Below are 20,792 nucleotides of genomic sequence, written 5' to 3' on the forward strand. Positions count from 1 at the left end.
CCTGGAGAACGTGCCTCTTCCAGCCCGGCCTGGCCAGCCAGCAGGTGACCACATGTCCTGGGGCTTGTCGCGAGATTCCTGCAGCATGCTGTTCTATGTGTCAGGCCCAGCAAGTCCGAGCAGCCGGCGCATAGAACAGGGTGGTGCCGGACCATTGGAGAAGCGGAGCAAAGCCGGAGATTAGTAGCTGCCTCTTTCGGTGCAGAAAGCTTCCCCAACCAGCCGGCTGGTCTCCTCCTCCTCAGCCATACAGAACAAACAGGCAGAGAAGGAGGAGAGCAGCCGGCCAGTTGGGGAGGCTTCTGTGCTGCGAAAGAGGCGGCTAATGATCTCCGGCTCCGCTCTGCTTCTCCAACATCCGACGTCGCCCTGTTCTATGTGTCAGGCCCAGCAAGTCCGAGCAGCCAGCGCATAGAACAGGGTGGTGCCGGACCATTGGAGAAGTGGAGCAAAGCTGGAGATTAGTAGCTGCCTCTTTCGACGCAGAAAGCTTCCCCCAACCAGCCGGCTGGTCTCCTCCTTCTCTGCCTGTTTGTTCTGTATGGCTGAGGAGGAGGAGACCAGCTGAGAAATGCGCTGCCAGGCGGGGGCCACGCGGCGCAGGGCAACACGCCACCGCCCGGCCCTGGCGAGGGAAAGCAGTGGGCGTTCCCCAGGCGGCGACCTCAGCCCCGCCACCAGGGAAGCGGCTGCCCAGCTCCATGTTGTGTGTGCGATTTTTTGGCGCGCGGGTCTCTTTTGGCCGGCCCTGATTTTTTTCAGAGGGGAATATTTTTTTCCAGAGGCGGGCCGTATTAAAATGATCAACGGGTCGGATGTGGCCCGCGGGCCGTAGTTTGCCCACCCCTGGTTTAGCACCATATATAAATTAGATTAGTTATGAAAAAGTTATGAAGTTATAAAAAACTTCCAGATTTTTTCATCATCATCCAGCACATCCTATCATGTTTTGACAAAATCTACTTTATAACCATAAAAAAGATAGTACTAGATACAAAAGATGGAAATAATTATTAGAAATAAAATTATTTCATATATTCTCACATAATTATGTATTTTGGGCAGCATTCTTCTCAAGAGGAAGAAAAAATGAATATAGTCCCTGTTTTTTTAACCTAAGCAATTTCTTAAAACATTTAAATGTCATATTACATTATTGCATGGCTACTAATTATGTTCGTCCTAGACGGAAGTTTTCCACCTAAACTGAGATGATAATTCATCTGACTAAAGCTGAATTAATTTATATTAAATTTTCCACCTAAAATCCAGATCCAGATGCTGTTAGATACTAAATGACCACTGAAACTATTATTTAATTGACACCGGTGTGGAGTTGTTATATTATTTTATTATTTTATTATGTGATTATTCTCTTTTATTAGCTTTATTATTCTATATGAGGTTTTATATTCCTTTAAGCCTCCTTGAGTCGCCATGTGTGAATAAGTGGCAATATAAATTTCCTAAAATAAATTTATATCATACCCTATTTTGAACTTAAAAATACTAGTATTATTTTAATAATTTAAACTTTATTAAAAAAAATAAAAAGTGAAGCTAAATTATGCATTTAATATCTTAGAAGGCTGTCTTTCTTGTCAATATTTTTAAAAGAAATTAGTTACTCTAGAATTATATCCCAAAAAGCATAAAGTTGTGAACATTTTCCCCATGTATTTGTTATCAAATTGCTACAGTGTGTCCTATCATAAAAAAGCATTTGTTCACCTCTACACTTTCACCAGCAGCATGATCAGCAACTGGGGGGGGGGGGGGGTATCTTTGTAAACAAAAAAGTATTATCTCAGACATTGCAGCCTCATTTAATTCAGTGTCTCCTGTCAAAGAGGATTCTGAATTAAGAATATTTTCTCAGAAAAAATATTGCATAAAAATATTTTGATCATGGATTTCTAGTGTCGTTTCATTTAGACGAAAACCTTAGTATCACTAATTTACTATTTGTTTTAGAGACATATTACCACAGAGTAGGAGTAGTTTATTGCCCAGTTAATTTCAGTAAAGAATCATCTGAATTCTACTTAAGAATTGTTTTAGCATCATCTATTATCTTTTTTCACACTTCTGCTATTAGAGAAACACCATAACTTGCAGGAATGTGCATTAAATTTAAGAACACTTCCACCTTTTATTTCAAGTAACTTTCAGAAAAATAGAAGACCAGGGAAATTTCCACATCCCTCTGCAGTCCTAATCAAAAGTGCTTTCTTCAGTAACCAAGTATATATGAAACCTAACCCTAACCCTTAAAGTAGAATTCCCTCCACTTGAGCTGGTGATACATGGGCACGTCTAAATTGCCTTTGAGATTATTATAACCTTAGCTGTTTTTTAAAATATCACAATCTCAATCCCTAACTTGTAGGATTCACAGAACTGAATTTCATTACTGGATGTTTTGTATCCTACATACAGTAGATCTCAGTAATAAGAATATTCCGTTTCCAATAAATAGGTCAGTAAAAATAGCTTTGACTTTTTTTAAAAAAAGACAAATGAATTCTCAAAGCAGCTGAAAAAACAAAAGAATTTTATAGTTAAACTGTGTGGCATTCTATGTTCTATAATATAGATATCCAAATTTCAATTAGTCTCAAAAAAACAAGCAGGATCTAACCTGTTTGCAGGAACATTATGCAATAAAGGCAATTATAAATTATTATGTATTGTTGGCACAAAACTTCCAAAGTCATGTCCATAGGAGACCAGGACTTGAGTTTGACTTGAAAGCAACATTACCTTTTCAATGTGGTAGTAAAGAGAATAATAAAGAATATGAAAAATACACCACACACTCTAGCCCAGGGATCTCCAACCTTGGCAACTTTAAGACTTGTGGACTTCAACTCCCAGAATTCCTCAGCCAGCATGGTTGAAGTCCACAAATCTTACAGTTGCCAAGTTTGGTAGACCACTGATCTAGACAAGAATTTGCATCTTCCCAGTTCATGGCATCTGGTTGACTCTCCAATATCTTTCCATCCATTCAAAACCATCAACCAAAACAGTTGATATTTGCGCTGCTGATAAGAAAATAAACTAGGATGGTTAGGATTAAGGTTAACTACTATCTCTGGCTGAGGAATTCTGGGAGTTGAAGTCCACAAGTCTTAAAGTTGCCAAGGCTGGAGACCCCTGCTCTAGACAATATAAATTTTTAAACTCTTACAGAATTGAGAGGTGCAAGAATCACAGGTAGCACATTTATGAAAACAGAACATAAGAATTCAAACCTGGAAGACTAGTACTTTCACAAATCAAGCTTGAGATGCCCAGAGGATAAAGGATCAATGGTTTTAAAATATTAATGGTTTATACTAACCAAGCACATCACATGGCATTAAAAAAATAAAAATTAAAAAATCCTTCCTGACCCTAATATTGCTGGATGTATATACAAAATTACATTATAATTTTGGGAATGGAAGTAATCCAGTCTAAAATTTACCACATATCTAGAGTTGTTTATACTTCTTAGTTACAACTCATATTATTCAGTAAATTGACATTCTCAAACTTTGTGGTGCCATGATCCCCTAAACTAAAAGAATTTATATGAGGGCCTCATGCAAAAAACAAATGCGTGTGATAACCTCACCAGTAACAGATGCATAAATAATGAAATAAGCATGTCATTTGACAGGTACATGAAGTAGGGGATTTATCCCTCAGTTGAGAAGCAAATAGCATCCACAACTTAGAGAACTACCTTCACACCCTGAGAAAAGCCTAAGTAGGGAGGCCAGCACATAAGGAATACACTCCAGAAAGATCTGCAGTAGAGCATGCTGGCCTCCTGTTATAAAATATCAACACAAAGTTTGCATTGGGTTCAATATCAAGACATAACATGACAAACGTACTAGGGAAAGCCATCTTGGAAGAGGGAAAAAGATAACATTAGCAGGAGTCAGTGCTGAAACTACAAAAATTGTTGAAGTCAATCACATCTGGATATTGTATATGGTTGTGTCTAGCACTAGCATCTTGGAGATCACTAACTTCCAGACATATGAAACAACTGTGGCCCACTCTGTTCCTGTCCTCCACAGTTTGAAAACTCCTGCAGTGTTATCTATTACAGCATGGTCAATTAAATTTGATAGTAGCTGTCGATTACCTGGCAGACATAACGCTACAAGTATTAAATATTTAAGTTATCTTTACTGTGATGCATTTATTTATTCAGGTTTATGGCTGCCCAACACCCAGTGACTGAAGGAGGGATACAAATTTAAAAAATCATAAAATAATACATATCAAAACCACCAAATAAATTGGCGATCAAAGACACTAACCAAAATAACATCCCACTTTCTAGAAATGGATTTATTCAACACTCTGGCCCTATGCAAGAACAGCAAGACTTTAAGAGCCTTACAAAAGGTCAATATGATTGGGGCCATCCTAATCTGGTGGACAGGAAAGGGAGAGAAGCTGTTAAGCAGACCAGGCTCCCTGATAGAGAAACCACACTTCTTGGGTGTCATAATCCCATTGCTTGATGGAAAGGCCCCAAAGAATGCCAACACCGTCAGACTTGGTGGAAACTAAATAAAATGATCATGCAGTTTAGATATTAGCACTGTTGAATTGAAGCAGCGCTTATATAAACACTGTGCAGCATTTTATTAAGATTCAGTTTTGTAGCAAGAGACCTACACCTCTACTTTGGAAATAATTAATGATTACTTCAAAAGATTTTAGAACACTATCATTTAAAAAAAACAGTTGAAGTTAACATTTTCTCTTATGCCCAAGTTAAGGCAATGGGGAATGTTCCAAATGCAATGGGGGGAAATTACAGACTAATCAGGAGGTAGCTTTATTCACATGGGATAATGCGTTTTCGATCCTTCTTCACTAATGTTGAATGAACATATTATTTCATTCAGAAATAACAGAAATGAATTTGAGCTATTCTCACCGCAAATCAAAATCCTGGGTTCAGGCAGCCACGATCTGACAACCAGCCTAGCTCTCTCTGCCTTTACAAACAGTTGACCTCAAATCTCGAGTCCAGAAGTTACCGAGCCATGTTTTACATATCAATTAAGAAGAAAACATTATGATTCAAACGATCGTTTTGATTTCCATTCATCTAACAACAGGAAAGGACATGAATGGCGTTCCTTACATTGCCAGGGAAAGCCAAGCAAAGGACTACCGGGAAGCCTGCGGGTGGCAAGAAACCAATACGTGGGAAAGCACGAACCCGTGTTGGAGGTTCTTCTCATTCTGACGGGGAAGGGGCCCTTAATGGAAATCCCGCTTGTCCCATGAAGCAGCAGCGTGTGGGGAGGGCGGAAAGCAGAGCCCCCGCCCACACCGACAGTAAAGGGAGAAAGGACGCAGGCCCGCTGCGACAGAGAATCGAAGGCCGGGGGGGGTGGGGGGCAGTGCACTCAGGAAGCAAAACAAACCGGATCACTAGGCCGCTGCCGCTCCAAGTTACGAGCCAGAGGGAAGCATTCCGCCCCCCGCACTTCAAGACGCCGAAGAGCTGGTGGTGGCGACGGAAAAGCGAAGCCGGCCTCCCGGCTCCCGTTCCTTCAGGACCGCTTTCCTGCTGCTTCCTGCCGCCGACGCGTTTCTTCAAACGAAGCAAACCACCATCGCTGCCACCCCCGCCCCGCTCCGCTCTCCCCTGCCCTGGGCCTACGAAGAAGGGGCGGCCGCAAGCTCCTCCCCGAAGGCAGATGAACTCCCGAAGCCCCTACTTCAGCGAAGAGGCCTCCCGCTCGGGCAAGCCAACCCCCTGCCGCCACTCAGGCGGGAAAACTGCGGCTCCCTACCATCATCGACTCTTCAAGATGGCGGTCATATCGGCTTCTTCGAACCCTCCTGTCTCCGTCCCCCCCATTCCTGCCAATCAACCCTCCACAGGTCACGCCTTCGCCCAGCAGGTTTTTTTCTATTGGACGCTGGCTAAACTTTCTGTTTTCTATTGGTTCCAGAGCGTAGTCGATCATAAGGTAACCGATTCGCTATTGGGTAACAAAGGGATAAAGGCCGAGGTCACGGCTTCATTTAACCCAATCAGCGTATTCGGATGGGTGACTCCGGATTCCCACTGTCACGCCTTAGCAACAAATGTACGTCACTTTGAAAGACTTTCAGATTGCCCAACTACTAAGTCCCATTCCGTTTAAAAATAAACCAATGGCGGCCAAACATTCTAGGGTTCAGTCCAATTGCAAGCTACGGGGGGCATAGCTGAAGTGCCTCCTCCCACGGCGCTGGTTACTAACGAACGTGCTGTCCTATTGGACAACATAAGAGCCAAAATTATCGTCATAAAATTAAAGAACTAGAACAGCCTGACAACAACGGCTTCTTTCATAGATTGGGGAGGAGTTAGAAATCTGTCGGTCACTTAAAATGGCATTTCTAACCAACTTCAGTCTTTGCTGTTCCGAAGGGGAATTAGCTCAAATGGTAGAGCGCTCGCTTAGCATGCGAGAGGTAGCGGGATCGATGCCCGCATTCTCCAATTTTAGAGGTCATATGTATATGTATTGTGAAAAATAAAGTCTTCACAAGTTTGTGGTGGTAATAGTAGCATTTTTCTCAAACACCGGCTCTAAATTATATTTTCTCCCACCGCAGAGTTGCACACACTAAGGATTAAATCCTTTTATCCTCGATATTCTGTAATCTTCCCCCCCCACACACACACATCAACTAGCTTTGGCTTAAGGTTGTCGATGGTTGACAGGGGCTTCTGCAAATTTATGGATCCAGGTGATAATCACGATAAGGAACTGATCTCAATCCATGATATCCATGGCGGGCCAAAACTTTCCAGGTGTGACCCAAAGGTGCTTTTTTTGAGAGGCAACTGGACTTTCTTTGTTTTTCTTTGAAGAAGTTCCGCTTCTCATCCAAGAAGTTTCTTCAGTTCTGACTGAATGGTGGGGGAAGATCAGAGCTGAAGAAGCTTCCTGGGTGAAAAGCAAAACGTCTTCAAAGAAAAACAAAAGGAAGTCCAGTTGCCTCTTGAAAAAGCACCTTTGGGTCACATCTGGAAAGTTTTGGCCTGCCATGGATATTATGGATTGAGATCAGTGACCATACAGAGGTTCCTCGCATTGACCTCATTTGTTATAGTTTATAATTCTTGGTAACCACATGGCTTTTTTCCTTAGTTTAAAGCTTAGATTCTTTTTTAGAAAGTGATGTAGAATTGTATATGTAGTAGGATATATGTTGACTAATTGAAATCCCCATGACAGCACAAACTCTGTGTTTATTATTGTATATATTTCATTCTTTTTATGCTCATCATGCTTTATATTCTTTTTTAAATGTTTAAGATATTTTTTAAAAAGAATAGGTTTAGGGCTGGGCTATGCTTATTTGTAGACATAATTAAACCTGTTTTAAAAACTTTTAGTTATTTCATAAAAATATCTTTCTTCTTAGGTTACCCGGATATCTTCCCCATAAAGTTTCAGTACATTAGCTTAGTAACTGAAAAATCAGAGGCCTGGTAGCAAGTAACACATTTTATTAAAAGCTCATGAAAGGGCATGACTTCTAATAAAATCTGCTGGTTGGAAAAGAACAGATTGCTGTTCTCCTACAATGTCTATTTAGAGTCTGAAAGATTCTAAGCTTGAGGGGGGAGTAACAGTGGCAGCAGAACAAAATGAGGAGAAAGGAAATGACTGGCATCCCACCCCCTGATGTGGGAAATATGCAACAGACTCCTCCAGGACAGTTGCTCCTATAGGAACAGGTGGCCTGGTGGCCTTCATGAAGGCTTTAGGCCAGGGTGTCCAACCTTGGCAACTTTAAGACTTGTGGACTTCAACTCCCAGAATTCCTCAGCCAGCAAAGCTGGCTGAGGAATTCTGGGAGTTGAAGTCCACAAGTCTTAAAGTTGCCAAGGTTGGACACCCCTGCTTTAGGCTGATGCACCAGTTGCAATCCTAAACTGGACCCCAAAGTCCCCACTTGCGACTCTCACTACAAGACTAGGTTTCTGTAGCCTACACAATGGAGAGGTGCCTTTGAACATAACCCAGTAATTACAACTGGTGCAAAATGCAGTGATCAGGACACTAGCAGTGTGAAGTGTTGCTGTCAAATAATACCGTCATCTGTTCTGCATTATTTCTGCAGTCATTTCATTCTTGTTGCTCAGTGCTAGCAGTACTTTCTCCACAACTGCTTGCTTCAGTGTAAAATTATTTATATAATATATTTGTTCTCTGAGGTTAGGGGCATATAATATGCCAGGTTTCTGTTCTCTTAACTACCACATTGTTTAGCAACTGTTCAAAGTTTCAGTGGAGCTGAAATAGTAACTGAAGACTGATCCTCACATTTATGACCATTGCAGCATCTCCGTGGTCAGGTTATTGACATTCAGGTGCTTTACAATCATTGCTTGCAATAAGTTCACAGTTGGGGCACTTGCAGAGTTTTGTGGCCATCATGTGATCATCATTTGCAACTTTCCCTGCTTGCTTTCCACAAAGTTGATGGGGAAGCAGGCAGGAGGTCACAAGTTGTTCCTGTCACTCCCCCTCCACACACACACACACACACACAGAGAGAGAGAGAGAGAGAGAGCACAACTGCAGCCCTGAGGCATCCACCCAACTGCCCAATTTGTGTAACATTCACCTGCAAATCCTTCAGATATTTTGTCAGTTATATGGCATAATCTATGTACAAAAGTAACCTACATCATGTCCAGAGGTGATATTCAGCAGGTTCTGACCAGTTCTGGAGAACCAGTAGCAGAAATTTTGAGTAGTTCGGAGAACTGGCAAATACCACCTCTGACTGGCCCCACCCCCATCTATTGTCTGCTTCCCGAGTCACAGCTGATTGGCTGGGTCTTCTTTGGTTCCCCTGCACAGGAGAACAGAGCTGGAAAGCAGGTTAGTGGGGTGGGGAGGGAATGGAGATTTTACAGTATCCTTCCCCTGCCATGCCCACCAAGCCACCCCCACCAAGCCACACCACACCACGCCCACAGAACTGGTAGTAAAAACAATTAATCTCACAACTGATCATGTCCCCAACCAATACATAACATTACCATAAGCATTCCTTATACATTTTCCCATTAAAAAGGCTTAAGTTTACAAAGACACCTAATGTCTTATTCCATGCGAAATGTTACATATTCCATTTATCCTCACGTATGCTTTACGTCCATTCTATTCTGCTCTTAATGCAATCAACAATCCATCTTCATATTATTACAAAACATTTGAAAATTCAAGTCTGTTCTTCAGTTTATGATACATTTTTTGTAAATCAAAAAGTGTATAATAAACTTTTCCCTACACTTTGTTGCTGAAGAGCAAAACTCTGTCTAATCCCTATCCCTCACAGAATCATGTTGCACCTTCAAAGTTTGCCCATTCTCTTTTTGCCAAACATTTTCCTGGACAAACTTACCCCTTACAGTTTTCTACATTTAATCTTTCTACATTTTAGATACATAATAACACAATTCTTTCAATGGGCACCCCTTAAATTATTTTTCAATTCACTTTCCTGGAGATTTCTTATTTAGCATTCTTCACCTACTTCCAAAACATTTATTTCCATCAGAATCACTCTTCATAGCATTTCTTTTCAGCCTCTTAATCTCACTCATCCCTTGACGGTTTCCTTGTAATTATCTTTTTTTCTATATACACATTATATCTTTGATTGTTATTTTCAGCAGTAGTCATTCTCCTTCGTGCATTTTTTCTCACCTGTAGCATCTTTCACTTCATTCTATCAAGCTTCCCATGTCATGGTTCGCATTACTGTAATTCCAGTAATTTTGTTTTTATTTATTTACAAGACTTATATGATGCCTATCTCATACCAAATGACTCTAGGCAGCTCACTACATCCATAAAACATAGTTAAAAGCAAAAGTCCCCTCCCCAGACACCAGACCAAACATCCATACAGCTCAACACCCATCCTAGCCCAGTGCTTCTTCACAGCTCAAAGCCCACAGAAGTCTAAACTATATTCAGCATTAATATTCTTGTCACAACACTTGAATTTTATATCGCATTTCTTTCTTCATCACTTTCCAGATATATCAGATCTAAAAAGTCCATTAAACTATACGTGTAAAACATGCTAATGGAAATCGATGAAAAGGTATTAAGAATCTACTCACAGAGAAATAGACTCCAAAAGTACAAATAAATACACACTGATCATTACAAAGGCCATCCCAATATTTTGAAATCCATTAACAAAGTATTATACAAGCACGAATAATGAAAGTCTTAGAATAGGTTTCCGAATAAACAAGACAGGGTTAATTGGGATGTCATATTATTTGTCTTGGCATAATAAAATATTCTGTTTGAATATACACATGTTAAGGTCTTTTCTAGTTTGGGTGATTCATAATGAATCTCCATATTATTTCTAGTCATTTCTGATCGGCATTAAAATTTACCAAAGTAATGTCAAAATTATTTAGTAATTTATTTTTGCGGATTATGTCTGCAAAGTCACTATTCCAACCTGGTTTTATTTACCCAGGGGTGCAATGGAGTAAGCTAGATTCCAAAAGGGAAAAATAGGTGACCTACATATTGATTGATTCTGGACATCTGGTGGCTACTATGGGGGGGGAGGGGGAATCTTATTAAAATGTTCACTTGTTGGCAGAAGGGTTGGTTCAAATTTGTGTCTGATGTGCTAGTGAAGCACTTCAGCAGAGAGATTTTAAAATATTATTGTTTTTGTTCAAAAGAAAATTTAATATTATTAAAAATAATATTTCCAAGCGTTTGACTGCCATTTTTAAATGCACCGCTGGAGGGCAATCTAATCCCATCTACTCCAATATTTTTATACAGTTCTGTACTTCTATTATTCATTTGCATTCTACAATAGATAGCTTTTGGATGTTGGTATCATCTGCTGCCGCCTGCTGGGCTCAAATTTTAATCTGTGCTCTCAGGGTCCACATAATGACAATACCAGAGGCTGACACAGTCAAAGTTGAAATCCAGAATACTACAGACATTACTTGCATGCTTGTATTTACTCTTTTTGTTTCAAGGATAAACTGGCCCTATGTTTCCAGAAGAGAAGCAACCAAGATGGCCCCTAAACAGCATGGCAGGCCCAGTAATTAGTTTTGATGATATAAAAGCCAGTGTCAGTGACAAGTTGTTTGTCAGGTTATGACTCACTTGCTATCTTTGCTCAAATAAGGATGGGCTTTGTCATAATAATCTCAAGTTGATGCTAAAGCTGTCATGCTATGTCTCAATAAATACTATGTGTGAATAATAAACATGGCTTAATGGATTTACTTTAACAACTAAGTGCTTTAGCATTTAATTTTTCTTGCTCCTTGCAATAGCAAAACTTGACTACTATATTTTGACTTGTAATACAGGTAGTCCTTGACTTACAACAGTTCATTTAGTGACATTCAAAGTTACAACGGCACTTTTAGAAAGTTACTTATGACCATTTTTCATACTTAGGATGTGTGCGGCATCCCCATGGTCACGTGATTTATATTCAGATGCTTGACAACTGGTTGACATTTATGACGGTTGTGGTGTCCCAGGGTCATGTGATCACCTTTTGAGATCTTCTGACAAGCAGAGTCAATGGGGAAGCCAGATTCACTTAACAACCATGTTACTAACTTAACAACTGCAGTGATTCACTTAAGTGTGGCAAGAAAGGTCGTAAAATGAGCAAAACTCAGTGAACAAGTTTCTCACTTAGCAACATAAATTCTGGGTTCAGTTGTGGTCTACCTGTACTACCTCCCCATTCAACGACAGATGGGACCAATACAGGGTGAGTACACGTAGTATTTCATGGTACCTGATCTGTACATAGAGCTGCTAGATGGACAAACAATGCTGCAGGAGAAAGATTGGGCAGAAAAACTAGGGTTGGGAAAAAAGAGGAAGTATTCACTACGGTGCTCCTCTGCGGGGAGGATGCCCCGATCCCGGACCTTCTTCAGGTGGCGCGAGCGTTCGGTTTAGCGGCCGTCTGTCCTCGATTACGCCGTCTATACGGCCTTTGTCCCTCTCGGTATTCCCTCCCCTTGAGTTTGGAAGTCCGGGGTCGCGGATATTGGGTTGTAAACGAGATCGAAGTTGATCTATGTGGCGTTTCCATATCTTGCCGTCTGTCGCTTTAAGGCGGTAAGATCTAGGGCCAGTGAGGTAGACTACGGTGGCTGGGACCCACAACAGTTCGCCGGAAAGGTTTTGGCATAGACCAAGTCGCCTACCTTGAATTGGCGATACGTTCCGCTGGATCCACAAGGTTTCTCTGGCGAATAAGATGGGTGTAATCGGTCGAGGCGGGAGCGAAGCTTCCGCCCCATTAAAAGTTCGGCTGGAGTCTTGTTGGTGACACTGTGGGGGTAATGCTGTAGTAAGAGTATTTTGTTCAATCTAGTGTCGATGTCCCCAGGATCCATTTTTGTAGTGTCTTTTAACGTAATTGGACCATCCGTTCCGCCCTACCGTTTGCCGCAGGGTGAGCCAGCGAAGTTAAGGCATGGCGGATGCCCCGGTCCGCCAGGTATTGTTCAAGGTGAGGGCCGTGAACTGGGGTCCGTTGTGGAAACTAGAACGCCTGGGAAACCGTGTGTTGCAAATAATCTATCTAGTTTTTTAATAACGGAGTCAGTAGTCGTGCTTTTCATCTTGTGGATTTCGAGCCAGTTGGAGTAAGCATCCACGGTTAGAAGAAAGGTGTGTCCTTTAGTGGGTCCCGCGAAATCAATGTGGATGCGGGACCACGGGCCTCGAGGAGTTTCCCATTCGGTGGGAATTGCTCTCGTGGGGCGTTGCTGACCTCTTGGCAGTTTCTACACATGGTTACCCAGGCTTCAATTTGTTTATTGATGCCTGGCCACCAGGCGTAGCTTCGAGCGAGAGCCTTCATGCGGACGATGCCCGGATGTCCTTCGTGCAGGGTTTGCAACACGAGTTGCTGTAGTCTCTCTGGCACGACGACTCTATCTCCCCATAGGATGCAGCCCTTCTGGGAAAATAGTTCCGTTTGCCGGTGTTTGAACGGCGCAAAATGGCGGGGTTTCTTCGACTGGCCACCGCGTTCGACCCAACTGAGAACTTTTGCGAGGATATAGTCTCGTTTTGTGCCGTAGCGATATCTCTTGCCATTAGTGGCGGCGAGTTGAGGGTTTCAATTTGCAGCGTAGTGAGGATTGGAGCTGGTCGCTGACGGTTTCCGGAGTGGGGAACGGCTCAAAGCATCAGCGTGGGGAATGGCTTTCCCGGGCGATGCTGCAGTACGTAGTTGTAGGCTACTAGGAATTCTGACCAGCAAGTCATTCTAGGCGATAATATATGCGGGGTTGGTTTATCACCTGCTAAAATGCCAAGTAAAGGCTTGTGGTCTGTAATTAGAGTAAAGGGCCGCCCGTAAACATATTTGTGAAATTGCTTCATAGCCGATACAATAGCAAGAGCCTCTTTGTCAAGTTGGCTATAGTTCCGTTCAGCCTTCGATAATGTCCGCGAAAAGTACGCAATGGGAGCTTCATGCCCGTTTGGTAACACGTGACTCAAAATGGCTCCAACCCCAAATGGTGATGCGTAACACGTAATATTTAATGGCAAAGTCTCGTTGTACTGCATTAGAACAGCATCGGATGTTAATAAGTCTTTCACTTTTTGAAAAGAGCGTTCTTCTCGATGTCCCCAGACCCAGGTGGCTTTCTTGTCGAGACGTCTATGTAGGGGCTCAGCTACGGACGCCTTCTGGGACAAGAAGATGTTGTAAAAATTAATGAGTCCCAGGAAAGCCTGGAGATCAGTCTTATTTTTAGATCTTGGGGCGTTCTTGATTGCCCTGAGTTTGTTTTTCGGTAGGGTGAATACCTTGTTTATCGAGGAGGTATCCGAAACTCTACCCTTTCAGTGCACAGTTGACATTTATTTTTTTAACCTTGAGACCGGCGTCCTTAAATCTATGTAAAACCAATCTGAGACGCCTTTCAAGCTCTTCTCTATTTGGGGCAGCAATTAAAACGTCATCGAAGTACGGTAAAACCCCTTTTATTCCCTGTAAAAGTCTTTCCATTAGACTCTGAAATATCCCGGGGCTACACTCACTCCGAACTGGAGTCTGTTGCATTTAAAGGCACCTCGGTATGTAACGATAGTCTGTGCCTCTGCGGTTTCCGCATCAACGGTAGTTGTTGATACGCTTGCACTAAGTCCAACTTTGCGAAGATCTTCCGCCGCCCAGGGAGTGGAGAAGATGTTGAATCACCGGCACCGGATAAGCGCTCTGTTGGAGTGCGTGGTTCAGGGTGGCGCGGTAGTCTCCACAAATTCTAATCGACCCATCCGGTTTGATGGGGGTTACGATTGGGGTTTCCCAACGGCATGGTCAATAGGCTCCAACACCCCTTGGGCTATTAACTTATCAAGTTGCTCGCCAATCTTGGGTTTAAGGCAACGGCACCCGACGAGGCTTAAGGCGGATAGGGGCTACTTCTGGATTGAGGCTAAAGGATATAGGGGTCCCCTTGTACTTGCCTAAGTTGTCCAAAAACACGTCGTGGAATTCCTGGACGATGCTCTCTTCCCAATCGCCGCTCCGGCCCAGTGAATGCCGGCCACCTCGATCCCGAGTGGGGCGAACCATTGTAGGCCTAGTAAACTGGGCCGGTCACCATCGATGACAGTTAATGGGAGTGACACGGCACGATTTTTAAAAGATACTTGGACTTGACTCACTCCGACGACTGGGATCATGTTCCTTGGTAATCTCTGAGGATGATTTTCTGTGTCCTGAGGTCTTGACGACGGATGGCAGGGATCAGCTGTTTAAGGGTCTTCCAGGAAACCATGGAGAGGGACGATCCAGAGTCGACTTCCATCAGGCAAGGTTGGTTCTCGATGGCAACTTTCACTCGGATCTTTTGTTTGTCTAATGACGAAGCGTGGCCGATAATAATAGTCTGGTGTGCCTCTTCTCGTCTTGCTGGAAGAGCAGATGTTTTGCTGCTGTAGGCATGGTTGTTCCATTGGTTATTCAAACGATCCCGATTTGCAGGGAGGTTCCCTGTGGTTTGGCGGAGGTTGTTCTCCTTTCTGTTTGTGTTGATTCCCTCTTACTTCTGCAGACCTGTGCGATGTGGCCTCTCTTCCCACAGGAACGGCAGATTGCGTTGAGGAATTTGCAACCGGATCGCGGGTGGTTTCCCCACAACCTGCACATGGGCGCTGAAATTTTAGAGTTTGTTGATCTCGTTCGGCCCGAAGTCTGTTAACCTCTTCTTCATCTCTCTCGGACTGGGACTCGAGGTCCTCATGGTGCGCTGTTGCTGAGTGTCTTTCTAGTTGAGGCGAGGCTTCACGGGCGAATTGACGGAGCGGTGCGTTGGTGCGGCGCATTCGAGCGGCCGACTTCTTGGTTGCCTCTGCTGCAGTAGCGTCTGCAATGGCATCTGCAAGACCGATGTCCCCTTTGCCATGATCTTGCTCTGTACTGTGTGGTCATCTAATCCCAGAACTATGCGGTCTCGCATAGCTTCTTCTAGGTCTGAAAAACCACAGAGGCCTCCCAGGTTTCTAAGGTCAGCGATGAAGTCTGCAATACTTTCACCCTTCCGCTGATCCCGTTGATAAAATTCGTGTCTCCGGACCAACGTTGGTACGGCGGGGCATAGTAAGCCCGTAGGATAGGTTCGAGGTTGTCCCAATCCATTGATTTCACCTCAGCCGGTTTCGCAAGCGCTTTCGCCATCTTAAAACGGCCGGTCCACAATGGGTCAAGAACACCGCCCGCTTCTTTCCGGGTGGAGCGTCTTTCAAATTGTTGGTTTCTAGAAACATTTGAAACCGATCCATATATGATTCCCAGTCTTCCTTTCCGGGTCAAAAGGAGCGGGTGGTATAGCGTCACCTGACATCCTGCCGATGTAGATGCGCTCTCAGCCACGTGCTTCGGTGGGTGCTCTGTAGGGTTTAGTCAGCTCTTTTGTCTCCGCATCCCATCCTCGTCGCCAGTGTTAAGTTTGAGGCATGGGTTTAATGAACGGAGACCAGACCGTAAACCGTGAACTTCAGCTCTTTATTCACAAGCATAACAGAGACAAAAAACCCGGCTAGCAGTCACTTTTTATAGAGTAAGCTGCTATCCGGATAACCAATGGATAGCGTTATAGCGTTTGAATCTTGGCGCGGCCCGTAACAGCCAATCAGATTGCTTGGAATGAACCAATCATAACTTGCCATTATATGGGCCAATAGGAAGTGCAGGATTACGATCCTGCTATGCAAATGAATCTTTGTTAAATACATTTCTTTAGTTCACAACATTCACCAAGACCAGGAGTCTCCAACTTTGGCAACTTTAAGACTTGTGGACTTCAATTCCCAGAATTCTTCAGCCAGTTGGCTGAGGAATTCTGGGAGTTGAAGTCCACAAGTCTTAAAGCTGCCTATGTTGGAGACCTCTGACCTAGACCATGGGTGTCAAACTTGATCACGTCACAGGCTAGATCGTGCCATATTGTGACATTTTTTGCCTTTGGGGAGCAGGGGTAGGCACGGCCTGCAAGTGAGGTATCCAGCCCATGGGCCGCCAGTTTGACAGGCCTGAAAGAAAGAAATTTCATTTAGATGAATGTAGCCTGCAAATGATGAACCTTCTTGTTCCCATACTCAACCATACCAAATTGTTATTGATGTGTACTAGACATCTGCCCAATGAAAGAATCTGTGGCTTGGACTTATGGAAAGCATGGAGAATATGTTTCTACAATAAACACTTGTCTAAATACAGAATCCAGGAATAGGCTACAGTGGCCTCTTGTTATTTATGCCTGGTTAATTCATCAAAAGAAACTGACACTCCACATTTAGGAAACAGGAGAATACCTACTGACTTCTCATTTGCTTTATAAAAAGTCTGGCTTCAATCATTTCACAAATTAGAAAAACACCTGAGTCTGGAAAAACAAATCTCACAAAAATGTAAACTTGAATTCTGAGCCTCTCAAGATGATAGATGGTTGCCAGTCTGCCAAAAAAGAGTGACTACTGAAATCAACCTAGCTAAACTGAAGCCTTTCTTTCTTGTCTGTCAATTTTATGCTGATCACCCTGTTCTAAGGCTTTGTTTTAAATCAGTAGAGACTAATTTTATGCACTGTATGGGCCTGTAAATAGCATTTTGGACTTTTTCTGTAAAATTAGGAGGTTAAACCAAATGTATTTAATCTTTTAGGGGATATTTGAAAATTAAAATAATTTAATTTCATATCTGCAATTGCTTTTAAGCTTGTAGTTTAGGATTCTACATAGCTGTATTTAGTTACTGTTATGTTGGCTTTATTTCAGATTTCAGAAGTAAAAAGTTTTCTTGTAATGGAATTTGGATGTCACAAACAGGAAAATTTACTGTTATAAAAATAAGACACCTATTTGTTTAAATGAGGCAGAAAGAAGACAAATTTATTTGCTTATAGCCAGCTTATTCTCCAAGGGAGAATAAAATTATTCTCCAAAGTTATTTTCCAAATTTCAGTTCACACTGTGCTGAGGAAATGAATATTTTTGTAGGATATGAATTAGGATCCAAATGTCACATGCATTAACCAGAAATATCTCATTAAATTTGTTCTGTTCAACAAATTGTTCTCACAGTTTAGTTTTGATGAAAGCTAACTTATCTTAAACTATGTAATGTTAGGTTCTATTCCAGATTCTGTTGCCTTTTCAATTGGTACCACATATATTTTTTTTATAATTTATGGCTATAATCTGAGACCTTATTGAAAACTTTCCTGTAAAACAGATCCCTGAAGCACTTTTGTGTATGAATGTGCGTGCAGCCTTTCTACAAATACACAGCATTTTATGGAACTGTGATATTCTATGTTGTGACAGACACATACAGTGTTCATCTTTTTTGGAAAACTGCAACTTTTGAAAAAAAGGGTACTGGGTGGATATGTTAAATACTGCTTGAGTGCTTAAAAAGAGTAGACCCTTCACAAATAAACTGTGCAGAGAATTCCATCTCCAAAGCACCCACAATTAAGCATTTGAACACAAATAAAAAACCGAAAAGAGTTTCTGTAGATACAAGAGTCCTCAACAATGCTAGAAGCATTTAATATGTGTATATCAATAACAACCCACAAAACAGAATGCAGTGAAAATCTTTGTGGGGCAGGGAGCAATAGAGCAAAATGCTGTGGCTTGTGCAGCAGAAATATGTCATTTCCCAGCAGAAGAAAATTACAGATGTATGGGAGCCCTCTATGTTAAGGAACTAAAGATCTTTTTTGTAAAAAAAGAAGGTAAATCTGATTGCACAAACCCTTCAGTGGGGTTTTGCAGCATGACACTTTCCCTATGGGCTGGCCTACCTTTCCAGCCAAACTGACCCAGGACCATCTTAGATATGGGTGATGGGAGCTACATTTAATGAATACATCAGGGTGGCAGCAGAACAGCTGGCAAATTAAAGCAAATGATTAGCTGTACATTACAATTCAGATGGCTTTCATTAGAAAGCACTATCATAAGTTTTTCACTGCCATGTATACACAGCGTGGTCTCTGAAGGAGCTGCAGATGATCTGAAGTTTTTTTCTTCAGTAGTTGTTTTTCCTGGGAAGAACAGGATAAACCCAAAATGGATGCTTGGATCGAGGCAGAACAGGCAGTTCCAAAGAGTTTGGCTGTCTGCAGGCAACGGTCAGAACAGACACTGGCAGGTTTCCTGATAAAAGGCACGCTCAAGTAAAATGATTTCCAGATACCATAAAATGGCACAGAAAAGAGCTACAACCTGCAAACAAAACATATCTAGCCAATAGCCTAGCTTAACATGAGAGGTGAAAGAAAAACAACCAAAATTTGCAAAGGGGATGAGAGAGTTTTAAGGGTACATTCATTTTCAGAAAACATTTGACTTTTAAAATAACCTATTGGCTAATCAAGTACAGCCATTCCTGTAATTGGAACAAATAGAGCATAGCAAAATGATGAATCTTGAATCTGGATGGCCATAGAAAGTACTGGCTTGGCAAACCATCCCTTTCCTGACAGAAAGAAGCCAAAATACTGTTTTTAAAAAGCAGAATCTTTAATCTTCTTTATCAAGTCAATAGAACCTGTATTTGCCCCCATCGGACCCCTCACCCCCCCATCCACAGCAGTCCAATCTGTTCAGATTACTGGAATTTGGCTGCAAAAATGGCCAGTTTTTAATAGCACTTTTTTTCTTTGTTTGCAAAAATAAAGGTAGGACCTTCTGTCCTTCAAATATCAATCCAGAGGCTCCAAGTGATCCTTCTAAATATCAGACCATACTGGGAGGGTTGTTTCTTTTTAAAATAATATACAGTAGAACCTATGTTCATGACCATAATTCGTTCCATAACTTTGGGCGCAACCTGATTTGGTCATGACCCAAACCTAGTTTTGGAAATTTGGCGCATATAAAAAAAAAAAAATGACACGCAAAGGGAAATAGGCCGTGGGGAAAAAAAATGTGAATTTTTTGGTTGGAACTCGATTTAGTCATGGTCAGAAGTGTTCATGACCAGAAGTTCTTCTGTAAATGAAAGAGGTTTGTCTCACCTCTTGATTTTTTTCCCTACCCTTAACCCACCCTCCATCGGCCAATATTGTTTCTCGCTTGCCACTTCTGATTAAATTACCACATTGCCAATTGGCCACCTGCAGCTCTGATCCATCAGAAGTTGTCCATCTCTGCCAGTCCAAATTCAAGACAAGGTGGTTGCCCACACTTACACTTGCCATTCATTCCCAGCACTGGAGACCAGGTTAAAAGCACTCAATGTATAGGTATATAGATACTACCTCAGTTGATGAAACAGAATGGCCAGGAGGTAAATAATAATCTGGATTAGGAAAGGTAGTAAAAGGTAGTAAGAAGCTACAGTAATGGAAACCACTGTGTGGTTTTATACATACAGTATATTAAGCAACCATTTCCTATTTGTCATTTGGGGTGACAGATGACTACCTAAAATCAGCAGAACTCAGCAGCCTGGAGTAAGAAGAATTTATGTTGTCATTCTGTAAAACACAGGAAGGAAATAATTTTTTATTTACTTATCTAAGAATCACTGCTCATTTTCACAAAACTTCCCATATAATTCTTTGAACACGGAAAAGTTATTCTGGTTATTCATAAACCCCATCCTAGCAATTTATAATTAGTGTCTAGAATCTGTTTTCAATTGTAAATACACTGAACACGAACTATTTAGACTCAGAGGCTGCGTAACACATATCTTCTCCAGTACCAGAAGGTAATAATGTATACATTTTCTGGAGAATGGCTTTAAGGCTTTCCAAAAACTATTTTAAAATGTTCAATATTCAGTAAATTGTATTAAATTTGCTTGATGTGAAACAAAAAGACTGCTAGTCTTCCTTCAGGCACAGAAGCTGGGTGACTGACCGTGGACCTGAGTTGTTGTTGTATATCGGGGTCCCCAAACTTGGCAACTTTAAGACTTGTGGACTTCAATTTCTGGAAGTCCACAAGTCTTAAAGTTGCCAAGTTTGGAGACCTCTGTTGTAGATAGTATGAAGGAATATTATGTATGTCTTGAGTTGTACAAGTAAAGGTGGAATATAAATCTCATAAATAAAATTTAAAAATATTTCTTGGTGGTTCTAATTGTACTCTAATTGTACACAAAGAAAAATTAAGCACCATGTGTTAGTTAAAGCAGGCAATTTGGCGTAGTGCTTAAGGCAGCACATTAGAAACCAGGAG

The 20,792-nt window shown here is 41.9% G+C and overlaps 1 protein-coding gene and 1 non-coding gene across 33 annotated transcripts in view; one reads left to right on the forward strand and one right to left on the reverse strand.

The window, feature by feature from the left end:
• The window catches only part of PPP6R3 (protein phosphatase 6 regulatory subunit 3), a 69,134-nt gene extending 63,264 nt beyond the window's left edge, over positions 1-5,870 (reverse strand). For 22 of the 32 annotated variants that reach the window (XM_087950751.1, XM_087950743.1, XM_087950736.1 and 19 more), the window contains exon 1: positions 5,820-5,870. The gene's annotated coding sequence lies outside the window, so the exon portion shown is untranslated. Of the gene's footprint in view, positions 1-4,951; positions 5,037-5,239; positions 5,407-5,447 lie in introns of those variants that run through there. The other 10 variants (XM_087950749.1, XM_087950742.1, XM_087950732.1 and 7 more) reach the window with 4 other exon arrangements.
• A 574-nt stretch (positions 5,871-6,444) lies between these two features.
• Positions 6,445-6,517, forward strand: TRNAA-AGC (transfer RNA alanine (anticodon AGC)). The gene has a single exon. It is a non-coding gene; the product is annotated as a tRNA-Ala (tRNA).
• The last annotated feature ends 14,275 nt before the right edge of the window (positions 6,518-20,792 follow it).

The sequence above is a fragment of the Notechis scutatus genome, chromosome 1 (assembly GCF_049901735.1).
Source record: "Notechis scutatus isolate UNSWTSFEM ecotype Mainland chromosome 1, rNotScu1.2, whole genome shotgun sequence".
In the NCBI taxonomy this organism is placed as follows: domain Eukaryota; kingdom Metazoa; phylum Chordata; class Lepidosauria; order Squamata; family Elapidae; genus Notechis; species Notechis scutatus.